Genomic DNA, 19,419 nt, shown 5'->3' with positions numbered 1-19,419 from the left:
AAAATTTTCTTTTCTCTCTCTCCTTTATAAGGGAAATAGTCTAAATAAGATTTATTTTAATTGGACTTGGTAGTTGGTGGGCATATAATAGGACATATTTGTAGCAGAAGTTACCGCTCTGGAAAAGGGATCAAGTGATACATGGATAGTCATGGAGGGAGCATGTAACAAAGAATATAAAGAATGCATGTAATGTATGTAATATATGTAATGTCATGTATGTATGTAAATATGTATGTAAAACATACATATGAGAAGAATTTGCTGAGTGACTACCTTAGAAAATAGAGTTGAAGATTATAATTTTGAATTGGTTTGAGGAATGGGAAATGTCTGAACTGACTAAAGGGAAATGAGGCTGAAGACAAGAAAACTGATTAAGAGAAAAAAATAGTAGTTAAAAATGACCTGGGCCTTCGCCACACATTATTCTGTTGAAAAGAAATAAAAGTCATGTCTGCAAAATAGGACAAATGACAGACTGGTGAGGTTTGGCCAAAGACAAAGGTAAATGCTGATTTGCCTTTGCTAATTAACTGAATGACTGAACTTTGGTATTTATATGCCCAATAGTTTGAAAGTATATGAATTCATCTCATACATTTACATCAATATTGCCTCAATGGAAACATCATCAGTTAAGTATAAAAAGAGAATAGAAAAGTTGGAAGGGTTTCAACATATTTATTATGTTAGTATTTTTCTTAGGCTATCCTATATATATCCCAGAAAACATTTGTAGGCTTTGCATTAATTTTTATGAGTTTTCCACATTTCTCAAAATCCACAACGTTCCAAAAATTAAGATCTAGCCTCTGGCCTTTAGAAACTCATAGCAAGTGGGAATGTAGCCCACAAATAAATACTGCAGTATAATATGTCTGTGCTTTTCTTTAGGAAAGAAGGCAGATTTCTTCATGCAGTGAAGAGGGAATGTCCATCACTGCCAGGAAGTGAAGGAAGATTTACAAAGCAGAGCTCTTTTGTGCTAGATCTTGTTAGGTAGAAATCTGAGCAGAAAAGAGTGGCAGGCTAGTCCAAGCAGAGGGAAAGAAGTGTACAAAGGCATGAAACAAAAAAGAGTTACAAAAGGCCAGAATTACTGGAGTGAGATCAGGGAAATTCTTAGTAAATAAGCCACAATATCAAAGACCACCCAAGTTTATTCATGATATTACTACATTCTCATTTGTTTTCAAAGAACTGACTCCTTCTAATACTCAGAACCACTGCCTGAATCTGGATCTGACTCTAGAGTAATTACTTCTAAGTGTTCCATCTGGCTTTAGTCCCACACTTGCCACTCTAGGAACCATCCTACTCAAAGGAATAATACATCTATCACTGTTGCAACTCCTTCAGTGACTCTCAACCACTTGTACCACAATGAAAACCTTTACTAAAGCTGATGTGATTCTTTTCCATATGTCAACATAAAAAGCCAACTCTTTAGTCATTCCTAAGGACTTACCATTCTCCAGCCTTCTCATTCTCTTATTTATTCCATCTTCTCATATCTTTACACAAGTCTACAGATCCTGCCCATCTTTGTTTCTCTACCGTAGGTTTACATGGTAAGCAGGACGACACACTGCTGTGGTTCAGAACCTTGCTGAAATACCATTTGACCTTTGAAGAGTTTCCTCAGCTCCGCCTTCTTAACCTCCTATTACTCTTTCAAGTCTCAAGGGACATTTTATACAACATGATTTTATCGTTCTAGCTCACTTTGCCTATTATTTATTTTATCTGCAGTTTAAACACTTTTATAGCAAGAAGGTATATACTATTTCTTAAAATAAGAGCTTAGAAGAATATTAAACAAAGCTGGATTCTATAGGAAGTTTTTTAAGAAAATAAATGTTCATGTAAAGAAAGATCGATAAGATAATTTGGATTTCAGTCTTTAGACAATGGTTAATTTGGTATTTCCGCAGAAAAATAGTAGTATCGTGATGAGATTAGATTTTTAAATATCATTTTGTCTATAGAATGTGATGGATATTGGGAATCTGTTCAACACTCACTCCAACTAGTACTGCTACTTGTATTGCCTTGATCTGAAAACTGAAAATTGCATTTCCCAGACTTTGTAGCATCAAGAATTCTAAGTGTAAGTCAAGTTGCTCTTATTAGCACTCTAATGGCAAGCTATGCAGAATTGTGTTGGTTAGGGAAACAGACTGAGCATTTTGTTGACTTAAATGACAGACAGTATGATCCTGGAGTGCTTTATGTCATGGCTAATCTTGCTCATTTTGTGTCCTAGTTTTGTTTTTTTTTTTTGTTTTGTTTTGTTTTTTTTAAGATTTTTTTATTTATTTGTCAGAGAGAGAGAGAGCGTGAACACAGGCAGACAGAATGGCAGGCAGAGGCAGAGGGAGAAGCAGACTCCCTGCCGAGCAAGGAGCCCGATGTGGGACTCGATCCCAGGGCGCTGGGATCATGACCTGAGCCGAAGGCAGCTGCTCAACCAACTGAGCCACCCAGGCGTCCTTTGTGTCCCAGTTTCGTGGTGTAGTCTTGGAGTTATTCATGGAAGCTCTGACTTTTAAGCACCATTAAAGACTCCATGCACTATCTATACAACTTATGAGATCCCTTTCTTCTTTAACTAAAAGGCATTTTTTTTTATAACTAAGAACATCAGTCAGTTAACAGTATAAACAATTAAATGCGAATAGTAAAGAAAGGGTAGCAAGTACAGTGACAGTTGAGGTAGGGTGGGTGTCTTTTAAAGCAAAGTAGAGGACTGTGGATATTAGACTGTGGGAATTGATTTGAGATTTATCTTTAAAATCAAGATATAACTAAAAAACAACTGGAAGTGGAAGGAAGATGTAAAAGATGTCAGAACAGAATGATGGAGTCATCACGGAAACGAATTTCAAGGGGGAGCAGGTATTTGGGACAAAGACACTCTATTACGTTTGTTACATTTTAAAGTAAAAAAAAAAATGTGTGGCCAATATTCAAGATAGATTTTATGGAAAAGTTTTGGATTTTTTTACAAGGGTAAAATTGATTCTTCGCCCATCTGATCTAAACTTAACAACACATATTGCTACGTTCAAGCTCTGTGAAAGATGCTAGAAGGTAGCCATTTTAAACACTGGATGAGAAATACAAACATTGGAAAATTAACTCAATTATATATGCATGACATTTTGCCTTTCTAATTTGAAATAGTCTCGTATTGAATTCTCTTACATCTATAAACTATAGATATATGAAGCTTTTGGAAATCTTTGATTTTTATTCCTAAATTTCATCTTTAACTTTTGTTTCTTTCAGGATTTGTTATTACTCTTTCCTAAGTGAAAATTTATTTTTAAACTATGAAATAATTTTAAAGAAAATATTTGGAAGGGGTCAGCTAGCTAATTGGCCCTTTATATTAAAGGTGAAGGTCTTGTTAAAATATGTAGCAAATAATGTGTTTTTGCACCTGCCCTATTTTTATTACCAGGTCTTGTATATTTATTTAAAGCTTAATTATTTTTTATATTATTCTTAGGGTCCCCCCAAGATCAGATGTTAATATAATTCATCTAAACATTGGAGAAAAAGAGAATCAGTTTTATTAGGTTTTTATAGAATCAATATATTTCATAATCCTTAGGTTGGAAAATTAGCTCCTAGGTCATACCCACTATTTTCTTATTAGTTTTATTGAATCATTTCACTAAAATAAACACATGAAAAACATAATGTAGCAACTAAGAAACAATAGGTCTTTGTTAAATATGAATTCAAAGGAGTAGTTGATATCTGGGGTGTTTCATGGTGTTTAAGTTATAAAAATAATTTTTCAGTGAAATAGATTACTAGTGAGCAGTGGAGGAAGATTTGAATGATAAAAATAGAATAGTTGCCTTGTGATTACTCCTTTGCAAAACATAAAAAACAAATTGCCTTCTGATGTTCCTAAAGTGACTATTTTCTTGGGATAAAATTCCCTTAACCACACTCTTTACTAAGCCAATATTTATCAACTACTCTGTGCTTGTCTTTAGCTTATGGGGCAGGGTGGGGGGGGGATGTGTTTTTGTTGCGAAATTCCTGTGAGTAATTGTTTGTAATTCCCCACTGTTCTCACTCAATTAAAATGCTTAGAGTCATAAAGTAGCACATGATCTCTGTATTATTATATATTATTAGTAAAGTGTATGTAACTTCTATTCATTTAGAAGATATCGCTCTATGTCAACTTTAAGCAAATATGCCTTAACTTTAGCTACTCTGTTTTGTGCTTCAGATGACATTATCATTCTTATTTTAGTGTCTAGATATAATCAGTACAATATTCATTCCTTGTTTAGTGATATTTCCTGGGTGCTTAATACCATGAAAATACCAAGGCAGTGTTTAACTTCTCAAGCTCATTAGCAATGCCTTATTCTCAGGTAACTCAGTGGTCTTATACCTAACATCCTGGGACTTTGTTTTTTCCTGATCTGAATGTTCCATTTGCTCATTTTCATTTCATGGAAGAAAACTCTTGGTTCTTCTCACTTTCAGTGTTTTATTAATTGCATCTGTAACCTTAAAATATTGCTTTAGAAATTCTATTATACAAAAAAATTAATGTACCATAAATATCTCATCCCTTATATTTTCTTAAGATCCCTCACACTCAACTATTAAACATTCTTTATAATACAAAATGTTTTATTTCATATGCATGAACTTTTTATTGTACATACTCATAAGCAAATCTCAATAAGCAAAAAAATTCTCCAAGTGACAATGCTTTACCTATGTATTCTATTCAGAGCAACTGACTCTTCTTAGTTTGAACCTAATAGTTCTATTTTTATTGTATATTAGGCCCAACTTCACTTAAAATTAAGCTTACGTCTCTAGACATTCCTAAGTCTATCTAAGTCTCTATCTTTATAATATGTGCCCAGCAAGAAAGGGTTAAGTGCATAGACCCTGGATCTGGAACAAATTGGCCACTTGACCCCACCTCTCTTTGACACTGACTAGTTACTTTACCTCTGAGCCCTCAGTTCCAGCTATGAGACAAGGGTACAAACAATACCTTCCTCATCTTGTTGTTGGATCCAAATGGCAAATACTCCAGAATATTCAGTGATATTCTGACGAACACTAACCACAGATACGTTTTATCTGTTAAGTTTCTCTGTTACGGAAAAAAGCTTGGTTTTCCACCTCCTGTATTGGGAAAAACTCACTTCTTTCCTACTATGTTTTTCATTCACCTGAGCATCTCCTTTACTACTCGCAAAAACACTTCACTCCTGACACTTTGGGTTACCAAATATGTGGCGGTCACTTTCCCATATCAAGCAACTGTCTGCAACATCAGCTGGGTGTTCTACAACTTAACTCAATTCGACCCAGAGCTAGTGTCAGATTTTATGGGTTAAGCCTTAGTCTTAGAAGACTGCCCCCTCCCATGCATGTCGGATGCTAATCACATGTAGTAGATTACCAGATTACCCACATCTGTTCAATTTGACTACGAATTGGAGATTCCCACAACCTCCTCCTCAGGTTTGATTAATTTGCTGGAGTGGCTCACAAAACTCAGGGAAACTGTTATTAACCAGTTTATTAGAATTTATTGAAGGATTTAATAAACCAGTTTATTAAAGGATATAAAAAGGATAGAGATGAGTAGTCAGATGAAGAGAGATACATAAGGCAAAATCTGGGAAGGTCCAAAGTGCAGGAGCTTCTGTCCCCATGGAACTGGGGTCTATCACTCTCTGAATATGTATATGTGCTAACCAACTTGGAAGCCATCTGAATCCCATGCTGCTGGGATTTTAATGAAGGTTTCCTCATGTAGGCATGATCAGTAATTAACTCCATTTCTAGCCCCTCTTCCATCTCTGGATGAGGAGGATTGGAGCTGAAAATTCCAAGCTTCTAATTGTGGCTTAGTCTTTCCAGTGATCAGGCCACATTCAGAAACTTCAACAGAACAAAAGATGTTTCCCCTGCCGTCTTATCCCTTAGGACTTTAAAATATTTTAGGAGCCTTGTGTCATGGATGGAGTCAAAGACAAACATTAGATGAACTCTTTGCCATAGGAACTCTCATATAACTAACCCTAAAGGACAAGGCAATGGAGTCCAGTTCTGGTTCACTAAGGTTAGTGATAAATCTTTTTTTTTTTTTTTTTTTAAAGATTTTACTTATTCATTTGACAGACAGAGATCACAAGTAGGCAGAGAAGTAGGCAGAGAGAGAGGAAGGGAAGCAGCCCCCCCGCTGAGCAGAGAGCCTGACTCGGGACTCGATCCTAGGACCCTGAGATCATGACCCGAAGGCAATGGCTTAACGCACTGAGCCACCCAGGCGCCCAAGGGTAGTGATAAATCTTAAAGGTGTGGATAAGAGAAAAAATTCTACCCACTTGCCTTCCTATTCTGCTCTATATTTCTTACCTACATTGTAAGACCTACCAAGAGATGCCCACTTCTTGCTTTAAGACCTAAGAAACCAAGCTGTGGTGGTTTTGCTTATCCAACATCTCCAAACCACATCTCTTAAATATGGCATCTTTTCCAATATCTTTTTTCTTTTTTAAGATTTTATTTATTTGACAGAGAGAGAGAGATCACAAGTAGGCAGAGAAGCAGTCAGGGGGAGAGGGGAAAGCAGACTCCCTGCTGAGCAGAGAGCCTGATGTGGGGCTGGATCCCAGGACCCTGAAACCATGACCTGAGCTGAAGGCAGAAGCTTAATCCAATGAACCACCCAGGCACTCCTCCCAATATGTTTCCATGGAGAGAACCAGCTCTAATATACTGCCCCAGTTGCTGACCATTAATATGACACCATAGTTTTCTCTTTCCAGTTGCCAGATGACTTTAATTTAGCGACTCAAATAAATATGTGCTATGGGAAGTTTAGTGATACTTTTAGATCTAAAAGACATCTTAATTTTTATATTATGTGGGTTTTGCTAACTTTATATTTTTATGGCATTTTTTTTTTCCTTTTACAAATGGAAGTTCATCTTTTAACACCTTTTAATGGCTTTTAATTGGCTTTGTCCAATATTATTCAAGAAAATGACATTTCTTTCCTCAGTGGCAAAAGAAAGGGAAATAGGCTATCTAACCAAAAATAGCAAATTGGAGGGTTTCTTTTTCTTTTCTTTTCTTCCTGGAAATGACAATGTCCCTATAAATAGAATTTGGAGAGGATTTTTATTTCTTTCCCATACTGGCAATGTAAAGAACTGAATTAAAACAACAACAACAACAACAACAACAAAAAAAAAAACAAACAAACAAGAAAACAGACTCTTCATTAGCTAAAGCCAATTTTCCAAGGAAAAGATTTCCTTAAATCTTTGAGATTTTTCAGTACATATTTAGTCCTTCAGAAGTATATTGATTAGGAAATTATTCAATATTTTAAGTGACTCTTTTAATTAAAAAAAAGTCTTTAATTGCTTTCTACAAGGAATCTTGAAAATGCATTTTAAAATTCTAGACAGTGTAGTCCTCTTTTGCTATTATGATTTACTTTAAAAAAGGCACATGAGACAGGAAAAGAAGAAAAGTCAAATGGGAGGCATTATTATTCTAAAACATACACTTATAATCCTCGTAACTATTGATGGTTGTTTTCTCTTTACTGGTAGGCAATTCAAATGTGACTTGGAAACTACCCACTATCCCCTGGACCGTGGTGAATACAGGCATACCTGTATTCATGCACCAGTAGAGTTTATGAATTAAAGTAGAACCCTGCAACCCATGCCCAGAAATTTACAAAAAGTCAAAGACAGCATTAATCTCATCCATTCCTCCTGAAAAAGAGGCTAATGTAACATTCACTTAAAATGGACAATGGAAATCTGTCTACATCTCTTTTCATGCCTTTTCATGTAGCACTTGGACTACAAATATGTAGTGTTGAGTTTTTGTGGATGGGAAGAATTTTTATTTTCCAGAGTCTCAGCCGAGCAAGAACAGCTCAGTGTACTTTATACTTCTATCACTGATTTCTATCAAGACCAGCAATCCCTTGATTTAATCTTTTCCTCTCATAGCTACACTTCCTATAGAGTAAGGACCTCATTCATCTATAATTTCATTCAGTTTTATGAATGCCAACTTCTTTGCCTTCTTGTCTTTTTATCACATCATACAGTCCAACCACCTACGTGTTCATTAGTCAAAGTATTTACCATTCCGCTGATGGAACACAAACTCATTATCTCCACTGTATACGGGGCATACTCAATAATCTCTGGCAACCTTTCATGATTTCTCTATTCAGTTGTTACATTATAATTCACTTCTCTATCCTGCTCTCTGTAACAGAGTGGTAACTGACGGAAGTTCTCAGATGGAACTCAGTAGGCACACAAAAATGAATATTCACATATTAGTTAACGTTTTAGTGATATTTGATTTAAAAATAAGTCCCCATTTTCTTTTTCCAAATGCATAAACATGGAATTCATATTTTTATCTTGTCTAAGATCCAAAACACTGAGAGTTGAACAGGCTTTTGCTTTGATTCTGTTATATGACTTCAGCTCTGAGATCTAGCTGTTTGTGCTCCTAACCCTTAGTGTGTGCTGTTTTTACCATGTCCTTCTGACATGTGGTCTGTGTCCAGTCAGTCTCCCTTCTGAGAGTCATGTCAGCTCAGCTTCTCTCATATCTAGTTAAGGGCACAGAGTAAATATTGGATCACACTTTTTGTCATTTGGGGGCCTATGGGAAACTTAGGGAAGCCAGCTTATTTTCTCATTGTTAAATATGCCCTAGCTCCATTTTTTAGCCAGAGTTTGTAATCCCATGAAGTGCAAATCTGCAATTCACAAAGATTCTAGGAAAATCTGCCGAAAACCCTCGTTTGTCTTACTAATGTCCCCACTATGCTTCTTCCTGTTGACTCTTTTGATCCAGTACATTTCCTTTCCTTTCATTTCATCTCTAATTCAATGAAGTCCATTGCTCCTTCCTCCACTCCAGAGCAATGTGTGTCTCCTGGATTGTTGAAGGATAAGCTCTACAAGAAAATAAAATGTCGGAGCTTGGACAGATCTCTCTCCTAACCCAGTGATCAACAGTTGAACAGTTCACTGTCATCAAATACTTCTCCATTTGTCAAGAAAACAGATATAATGATCACCCGACTCTTCCTACTTCCTTGGTGCTGTTGGTGAATGATGATTTATGAAACAGAGGCTACCACTTTCTGGATTCACATTTCTACTCCACTTCCCTATCTACAACATTGTTAATCTTGTCTAATGTTAGAGAATAATGACTGTAATAAGTTCATCTCTCTGAAGATTTGTCACTGGATCTTGATTTCCTTATGTTTAGCCTTTGGGTTACTTTTTTTGGTTTTGTTTTTTACTTTGGTTGTTAAACTTCAAGTACAAATATTTGTGTATTTTGCTTTCTTACTACATAGCTAAAAACTTAGACCTAACTGTCTGCTTTGAAAAGCTCTGGCTCGTTTATGCCCTAATTACATGATTATCTCTTATCTGCCTTTCAGGTATCAGCATAGTACATCTTCTCTGGGAAGATTTTTCCATTCCTCTCAGACTGGATTAAGGGCCATTTCTGGAAGAGTTCTTATCCTGACTTCATCCGATCGTAGCAATACTTATCACATTGACAGCATTAAACCTCTACCTTCTGTTTCTCTCTTCTCCAATAGACCGTAAGATGGCTTACAAGCAGACACTGTGGATTTTTCTTCCTTGTATCTTAAAATTGTAGGCAGGGCTTAGCACAGAGTCTTCACTTGTAAATATCTTGAAATACAGTTGAATATTAACTCTTGGACTTGACTGACCTTATTGAACTTGAAAGTCTGGCAGCTCTATGCTTGCCTGGCCTATTTGGAGAACCCCTACTCTAGCCTTCTCTGAGTATCACAGAAATGCTGTGAATATTCTGCCATTGGCATTTTGTACATCCACATTCTCTAAAATGACACAATAAGCAGCAGGGTATCTGTTGACTGAAATAAGTAATCTAAAAATATTGTGGATCTCACCATAAACAACTTTTCTTACTTTTAACAACATTTGAGAAAAAACACATCAAAAATATTGTTGGCTGCATCAAACAAAGGGACAGTCTAATTTTAGGTCTCAAAATGTAGTTAAAATAAGTAATTACAAAGGGAATTTTTGGTTCCCTAAAGGTTTGGTTTGTAAAAATAGTTTGATGAGTGTAAATTTAAAGGTGCATGTTATACCTTGAACCTTGTTTGCAATGTCCATGTTGAAATGTGTACACCTAAAATGAGGAAATGATGAAATAGAAGCCTTAACTCTTTTTATATTGATGGTATCTATAAATAAAATCCATCATGATATTAGTCAGTCAATATAAATAAACAGAGTCAGATACCAAGAGGCCTTGGAAATCATCTTTCTCTTCCTTAATGTCCTAGACAAAAAAAATGTTCACAGACTTTCTAAATTGGTCAGTCACCAATTTAATAAGTCCTATTTTCATGCTGTGATGGAGAATATATCAAGGTCTTAACTGTCAGCCCATTAGTAGAAGTGGTCCTTAGAATGTCAGTGAGGACCTGGAGAGATGGGAACCCAGTGAGAGCCTTCCCCGTATGGAATAGGGGACCCGAGTGACCATATTCTACAACATTTGAACTATCAGTTGCGTGCCTCCATGCAGATTGATTTTGCAACAGGAGAAGTATTATTACTTCACAAATTATAAGCAAGTTCCTATGCCTACAATGTACATGCTTATATGTAAAGATCAACATGAGGAAGTTGCCAAACCATTAATTTTCCCTTTTCAAAGACATTTATAATAATAATGACTTATTAGTCACAAGCATTTGTAAAGTTCTAATATCATTCCCAAATGATTCTAAGAATCCTTTTTGGAAAAAAAATCAAGGACATTGAAAATTCGTGGTCATTTTAGAAAATGAAAAAAAAAAAAAAAAGAAAACGAATTTAACCTAGGCATTAATTGAGGTAGAGGAGGGATCTATGGTTATTCTTCAGTATTTCTTATTGCCCCAGAATAATAAACCGCAACTCCTTACAAAACACTTCCAGAAAAAAAACAAAACCTGTAGAAAACACAAGGAACAGCTCATGGGTTGTTGTTTTAAGTGACATTAATTCTGGTGACTTTATTTTTAAATGTTCATTATCTCCAGACTTTTCAGTAGTTCAGAATGAGTTCCAGACTTTACTGGATATGCTTACAGAAGTCAAGTCTTAACTTCTAACAATAAAAAGCAAATTTGAATAATGCTGAAATCAAATTAGTTTTTTTCTTCAAATGTGGAAAGTGCCTCAAACACTGAAATTTCAACACATATATGAGTATCATAAAGACACAGTCATTTCATAGAGATTCATAATTATTTTTCTTTTAAGGTATTGCCTCACTGACATAGACAAGAAATATAGTGTATAGTTACATAGAACACTTTTTTTAGAGTATAGGATATTTCTTAAACTGACAGAAATATTTGTCATTTGAAATTGTCTTAATCAAGTGTTTACTCAAGTATCTTTATCTGCTTTAGTAAGTAATAGAGAAGTAATTATAGACATTATTATGTGACAGCACGTGAATTGGAAGTTCAGAAGTGATTTTAGTCTCCCTAGGAAACCTCTTGATGTGTCGTCCCCCAAGTAAGAGAATGAAACAAAGTCTCATTTTATTTTGCCTGTTCTTCTGGGATCTAAATCGATGACTACAGAAGAGTTTTGTTATATCATTACAAAGCAGTAAAAAGAATTTGCTTCAGGGAGAATCCTTTGGTGACGGGCATGGAAATGGTTACATAAGAATCTTACAAATGTGAATCTTTTGGTAGTATGCCTAATTTTGATCCCTCCTAGTCCAAACAAAATTTTTGTGATGCTTACTGTACTTTTGCTTATGTTCCTTCTTCTTAGACTACAATGACCTCTCCAGCTTCTTCTTATAACAAAATTCTCATCTTTTCTATGCCAACTTTTCTTTGAAGTCAGCTTGGATTCCATTATTTAGAACTAAACACTTTGTTAGGATAGCTAGACAGATTTTCCATCCAGAATTTATATAATTTAGACAGATTTAAATGTTTATTGAACAATTTTAAATATCTTGTTAACTCTTAATGTCCCTGTACCATTTCCAGTGAAGAAAAGCAATAACTAAATAACTATGTTTGGCCTTGAATGTCAAAGCAAGGACTTCCCTCTATATTCTGAAAGCGGCTGAACCGATCAAAGGATATTAATGAGATAATCAATAAGCATCAGGTTTACATTTAAAAAATCACTCTAAGCCCTTGGTGTTACATATAAGTGATGAATCAGTAAATTCTGCTCCTGAAATCAATGTTACACTATATGTTAACTAAATAGAATTGAAACAAAAAATGGGGAAAAAAATCACTCTAATGAAGTGAGTATATTGGTTTGGATAGTAATAACAGTTAATGTGCAGATACCCATTATGAAATTATTTCTGTCATTTAAGGAAAAGATGAATTGGACAAGAAGCATATTAGTTGAAGGCAGAGAATGGAATTGAAATGCTATTTGTGGAGCAAAATAATAGTGTGCAATGACACACTAGATGCGGGTATAGTGGGGGATGAGATAAAATGAGTTAGTAATAAAAGGTGGTCCCCCAGTTCTTGAAAAGTGTGATTGCATCAATGATAGAACCTTTCATTGAAATAGGAAAAGAGGGAGAAGGCCAGATTTGGGGGATGATGTCATTATTTCAGTTCTAGAATGCTAGGTTGGTGTTGCCTTAAAGATATCCAAAGAAATATTCAAGCAGCTGTTGGATATACAAGTCAGAGAGGAGGCACTGGCTAGAGGTACATATGTGAATCATCTCCAGAGAAAAAATGTGTGCATCCTGGTCTTAGACAAGATTGCCTAGGTTTGTGTACCAGGCAAGAAACACAGGAAATAGTTATGAGGAATTCCAACATTTAAACATGCAGAAGAGCAAGAGTGCAGAGGAGTTTGAGAAGATGCAACCAGAGAGATGGGAGTATAAATAGAAATGTACTTGGTCTCAAAACTTAAGGAAAAAGGAGTTTCGTCTGTTTGTTTTGCTTAAGCAAACATAGTTGGTGCTACTGAAAATTCAGGAAAGAATTAAAATATGTCCATTGGAATGAATGATCTAGGACTCTGCAAGAGAGTAACGTGGCAGACTGAAGGCAACAGAAGCCAAATAAAAATTATCTAAGGAGATGGTAGCAAGGTTTAACGAAATTACACGTGAATTTTCAACATGTGTGGTTAAGTGGAGGATAGAGAATATATTCTATCATTTCTTTATGCAACTACTTTGGGGTTTGGTTGATACACACCCAAGAAGAGGGAATAAATAAGATTGTACACTGATGGTTAAAATTCAATATCAACATGATGGACCAAAATAGAGAAAAAAGAAACACAAAGAGATGCAAAAGGTCTGGTCCAGCAAAATAAAATTGCAACCTGCCTAAATTTATTAAATTTTTAAGTAAATCTTTGAGAATGGGACATCATTAACCATGGAAACAAAAACAACAATAACAACAACAAAAAAAGGATGAGAAGCAAATATTAGCATCATCCGTCCATGAAAGAGTTGTCTGGGCCAGGTGTTATCATATTTTGGATAAATATGAATTATCTTAGTCTGATGCCATTAAAAATTTGAATGATATTATTAACTGCTTTGCACTCTTTCTGTTCTTACAGAGCTATCTTGTTATAACAATTTGGCTTCTTACTGTATTTCAACGAAGTAAAAATACATTCTTGTATGAACTTGCAATTTTGGTTATCCTTAGCACTTGGAGTTTTTTATATACATTAACAATCACCATTCTGATTTCATATATCATTCTTGCTATCTTGGTTAATGGCAAATTGGTCTTGAGAAATGGGCTTGTTCTTAGTTGCAAATAGAATCAGATTTCTGAATAGACCTAAGGACTGATTCCAGAACCCAGGTAATATCCAGAAGCATAGTGTCCAGCAGAGCTGATGGGAAAAAACTGATCTAGTCCTCTACAACTTAACATCCCTCATTGGATCTAAGGTGTTCCTTATTTCCATTTTCACATTTCCAGGTCTGCAACTGATGTTCATTTTAAGTACTTTGTGGACAGATAGCCTTTATTGTCTAGAGTATCTGGCAAATTGCTCTAGACATATTGACTACTGAAAATAAAATAAAAATTTTAAGTGTTTGTATAATTTTATTATGGTGAATTTGAGCATAGGCGGGCGTTATTTGCTTGGCAGCAAACTTTGTATTTGATATGCATTATCCATTCACTTACTGAATTCTCTTTTGCTGGAATTAAAATCCTAAGGGGCAGGATATTATTGTAAATATGATAGACTTTCACAATCTTGGGCTTTAACGGGTAGGTTTTAGCTACAAATTAAAAAGTTCCGTGCTGTAGTTGAATGCTTTAGTGGAATTAACATTCCTGTGAAGCATGGTTGTTATATACCCTCAAAGAACAGATTGCCCATAACATGCTCTGTTTGTGATGGGATATTAAAGACCAGCTCCCATAATTTTTCACTCCACATTTATAGATTTGTTTCTGCTGACAGAATACTGGAAATGTAATTAAATGTTTAGCTTAATTAAAATGTAAAATAAAGCCTTGTTCTCTGAAATTCACCAAAGCCCCCCAAAATTGCAAACATGAGTGATTATGTATTCAAAAGCATGTACACTGATATTCTGCATGTATATATTTTTGTAATATTCAGATGTCATTATATTGGTATATTGTACATTTCCCAAAGCAAACTGTGCTTCGTCATTGTAAAAAGAAAAAAAAGGTGTATTCAGAATTTATATAACACATAGAATAATATTTATATATGGAAATTGTCAAGTTTCGACTATAACATTGATTGATTGAGTGTGGTATGTACCGAGAAACTCACCAGTAGATATACCAACACTAGGGGTCAGTCTTTTTATTTATTTATTTATTTTGTAAAGAACAAGATAGTAAATGTTTTTGGATTTGTGGACCATATGGTCTCTGTCAAAACTGCTGTATTCTATTGCTGTAGTATGAAAGCAACCATAGACTATAATCAAATGGGCATGACTGTGTTCTAATAAATCTTTATTTATGCACACACATTTGAATTTCATATACTCACATTTCATTAAATAGTAAACACTTAAAAAAATGGAAAGCAAGCATTCTCGGCTCACATGCCACATAAAAATTGGTGGCAGGCCTCATTTGCCCTCCAAACCTTTCGTCTACACACATGTAAACACATGCTCTTACACACACACAAACACACCACTAGTTCTACTAAAGTGTTTTACTTCAAACTATTCAGTAAACCTCTTTGATGTCAGCTTCTGCTGTCCTCTGTCGTGATCTTTCTGGTGTATTCATGCTGTTTTTTTGTTTGTTTTCCTCTTCCACAAACACTTCATTGTTTCTGTATTTTGAGCCAGGCATAAAAATTCCTCCCAATCAAAAAATTTATAAACAGTTTTATAAACATTTAACCATGAATCTTTCGTCCGCATTTTTATGTACTCTTTTTTTCATAAAATCATTTACTTAACAAATAGGTCGTACATAGATCAGCTAGTACTATGTTTTATGGAAAGTTTTCTAAATTAACATTCTAATCTTAAGCATTTACTCTTGGAATGCATTTTCAGTATGTGTCATATCAGAATCAGGATACATTATTTGGTACAAATTGGTTAGTCAAAAGCCCCTCTATCGTTAATTGAATATTCCATCTTCCTTTTCCTAATTTTTAATGGCTTTTTTGCTATATATTACATCTTTAATCTTTTGGCATCTATTTCTGAATTGTTTGTAGTTGTATTGAATCATAGAAATATATATATATACATATAAAACTATATTTTTGTTAATCTAATTTAAAGTATACAAAACTATATGTGTGTGTATATATGTATATATGTGTGTGTGTATATATATATATATTTTTTTTTTAATTCAAAATATAGTTGATGTTTAGGAGGGCCTGAGTGACTTGGTTGGTTAAGCTTATGAGTTTATTTTGGCCCAGGTCATAATCTCAGGGTCTGAAGACTGAGCCTTGCCTGGGATTCCTCTGAGCACAGAGACTGGTTAAGATACTTTCCCTCTTGGGGCGCCTGGGTGGCTCAGTGGGTTAAAGCCTCTGCCTTCAGATCGGGCTCTCTGCTCAGCGGGGAGCCTGCTTTCTCCTCTCTCTCTGCCTGTCTCTCTGCCTACTTGGGATCTCTGTCTGTCAAATAAATAAATAAAATCTTAAAAAAAAAAAAAGATACTTTCCCTCTTCCTCTGGCCCTCCCCCTACTCATGCCTTTATTCTCTTTAAAAATAAATAAATAAAGTATTAAAAAATACTTTTTTTCAATTTTGAAAAAAAAACTTGATGCATCTTTATGTTTGTATTTAAATGTACCATATTTATGATATTCATTTATGCAACACATTTATTATGCATATAGTAGCTAAGTACTGTGTTTCAAGGAATATGTCTCCATCAACACTATATGTTTTAAATCATGGTATAGTAATGTTTATCCAAACAAATAAATAGTTTATTAATTATAAAACAGTATATGCTAATTGAGAAATAAATGAAAATAAAGAAGTAGAAAATTAAAATTCAAAGAAAATTCATATATCATCAATCTAAACATTAACACATTTGCTTCCACTGTTAATTTTAATTATTGCAATTGCTATTGTAGAAATTATATATATTTTCGTGATTAAAGAAATTCCAACAGTTCAAATGTTTAAATAAGTAAAGTTCTTCCTCCAAGCTCCAACCACAGAAGAATTCCTATTTTAAATTTTTCTGGTAGATGATATTATTACAAATATATTTCTTACACCTACAACTTAAAAGATATTCATCTATTAACCCTCCACTGTTAAAAAATAAGGACTTTAACTTACTTAAAACTTCTATTTCCTCCTGGCTCTGGCAACTTTCTACCATTAGTTCTACTGGTCTGTATTTTTATGTCTTAAAAAATAATTTTTAGGGACGCCTGGGTGGCTCAGTTGGTTGGACGACTGCCTTAGGCTCAGGTCATGATCCCAGAGTCCCGGGATCGAGTCCTGCATCGGGCTCCCAGCTCCATGGGGAGTCTGCTTCTCCCTCTGATTTCCTCGTTCATGCTCTCTCTCACTGTCTCTCTCTCTCAAATAAATAAATAAAATCTTTAAAAAAATAATTTTTAAGTTCTCTTTTTTGATTTTCCAAATTTAGTTACCATTGATTGGAGACTTGCCTTTTACAAAGGTGAATAAATATGCATACTTACCCTTCTTCCACCCCCCCTCCCCAATTTTGTTAGTTATACTATTTTGTTTGTCATAAATTATTTGCTTTTACAATGACTTAACATCTAATTATTTTCCATGCTTTGTGACTTTATTAAAAAGACAAATCCATCAATAGTTTCAATGTATTTATGGAATTCTATATATTTGAATTTCTTGCCCAAAGAACAATCTTCTAAGTGCCAGGGTATAATGGTCATTCCCCAAACTTGCTTAATCAGAAGAATAGATTAATGAATTTGTTTTAATATCCATATTTCTAGGGGTGCCTGGGTTGCTCAGTGGGTTAAAGCCTCTGCCTTCAGCTCAAGTCATGATCTCAGGTTCCTGGGATTGAGCCCCGTGTAGTGTAGGGCTCTCTGCTCAGCAGGGAGCCTGCTTCCCCGTATCTGTCTGCCTGCCTCTCTGCCTACTTGTGATCTTTCTCTCTGTCAAATAAATAAATAAAATCTTTAATAAAAATTCTCTAGATGCACTGGATAATAGAAATGCTGTACTAAAGAATATATTGTTTATTCAGAAAGGAAAGAAAAAGGTAACAAATGTATTATATTGAAGGGGTGGCTACAAAGAGTCTGTAAAAGTATAAAGGTGAATAAATGATGTATCTAATTCCACTATCTAGAAGGAGTTCCAAAAAACAGGAAAAGGAAATGAGGAAATTTAAAGGGTAAGTAAAATGTCCTTATGATTCAGGAGAAGCTACAAATCTTTAATTTGAAATTGTCTAATTCTAAATTATAATATATTTTTAAAAATACTTAGAAAATTTTGGTGAAATTTTAAAATGTCTAAATTATAATATATTTTTTAAAATACTTAGAAAATTTATGGTGAAATTTTAAAATGTCAGAACTAAAGAGAAAATTTTCAAGATTTTCATATAGAAAAAAAAAAAACGTTGATTATATATGTTAAAGAATGAAAACCTGACAGCAGATTTCTTACTCAGAGTAAATACAAAGAGAGAGCAGAACCTAATCTGATAGATGCTTGAATCTAGCATTCCATTGCTTGCCATATCAGTCCAAGATAATGACAAGATAAATATATATCAACATGAGAAATTACAGAAATTCTGTCTATACTTGTATTTTATATAAATATGTAGTATACATTATTGCATTAATTGTATAAATATAAAATAATAGCATACACATATTAAAATGCTTCGAGATTATATTATAAGCAAATGAAAAACAATGAAAACTAAATCAATAAATGAAAGACATTGACACAGGAAACTAAGAAAACTGGTCATCAAGTGGATCTAAACAAAGGAATCATTAAGATAATACTTCCTGATTAAAAAACTAATCTTGGGCCTCACTAGATCACTCAAATCAGATTGCTCAGTATAGATGTCTAGAAATATGGATTTTTTTAAAATAAAGATTTTATTTATTTATTTGACAGGCAGAGATCACAAGTAGGCAGTGAGGCAGGCAGAGAGAGAGAGGGAAGCAGGCTCCCTGCTGAGCAGAGAGCCGGATGTGGGGCTTGATCCCAGGATCCTGGGACGGTCAACTACAGTAACTATGTAAGTGGAAGAAGATAGGTATGCATGGCCTTCCTTAGTTTTCATGTACAGCAAGCATGAAGACAGGTCAGGGACGTGCTCAGTTGCCATAATGCAAGGATTTTATTCTGACGTAATGGTAGCTATTTTATTTGTGAACAATGAGAAGTACTTCAAAAGGCTATTGCTGGGATCCTGGTGAGAGAGGGTGTCCGCTTGGGCCACTGAAGATAGCAGAAGGCAGTCCAGCCAGATACAGAACATATTGTGGACATGCTCATGGATTAGAAGATTAGAAGTGAGAAATCCAGGTGACCATCCAGCATCCTGGATTGAGAGCAAAAGTGAAGTGGTGGTTGTAGATGGTGTAGGCTTACTGTTGTAATATGAGGAAAGATTAAAAATATAAGCATACTATATTAGATGTACGTAGTTTGCCAGAGTTTTCTGACAAACAGATCATAGTGATTTTATGATTATTTTTATTTGGCAAATAAAGTTTTTATGAGGTTGCTCACTGACAGTGCTAAGTGAAAAGGCCTGGAATAGAAAATAGAAAAGAGACAGGTTTAGA

The 19,419-nt window shown here is 34.7% G+C and overlaps 1 protein-coding gene across 1 annotated transcript in view; it reads left to right on the top strand.

Annotated features, from left to right (window-relative positions):
• Window positions 1-19,419, top strand: part of CDH18 (cadherin 18) — a 696,319-nt gene that overhangs the window by 193,877 nt on the left and 483,023 nt on the right. The window lies entirely within an intron of this gene.

The sequence above is a fragment of the Mustela putorius genome, unplaced genomic scaffold, assembly GCF_011764305.1.
Source record: "Mustela putorius furo isolate JIRA1106 unplaced genomic scaffold, ASM1176430v1.1 tig00000589_pilon_pilon_pilon, whole genome shotgun sequence".
In the NCBI taxonomy this organism is placed as follows: Eukaryota; Metazoa; Chordata; class Mammalia; order Carnivora; family Mustelidae; genus Mustela; species Mustela putorius.
Note: the sequence above shows the minus strand (reverse complement) of the source record. Positions and strands in the feature narration are given on the sequence as shown.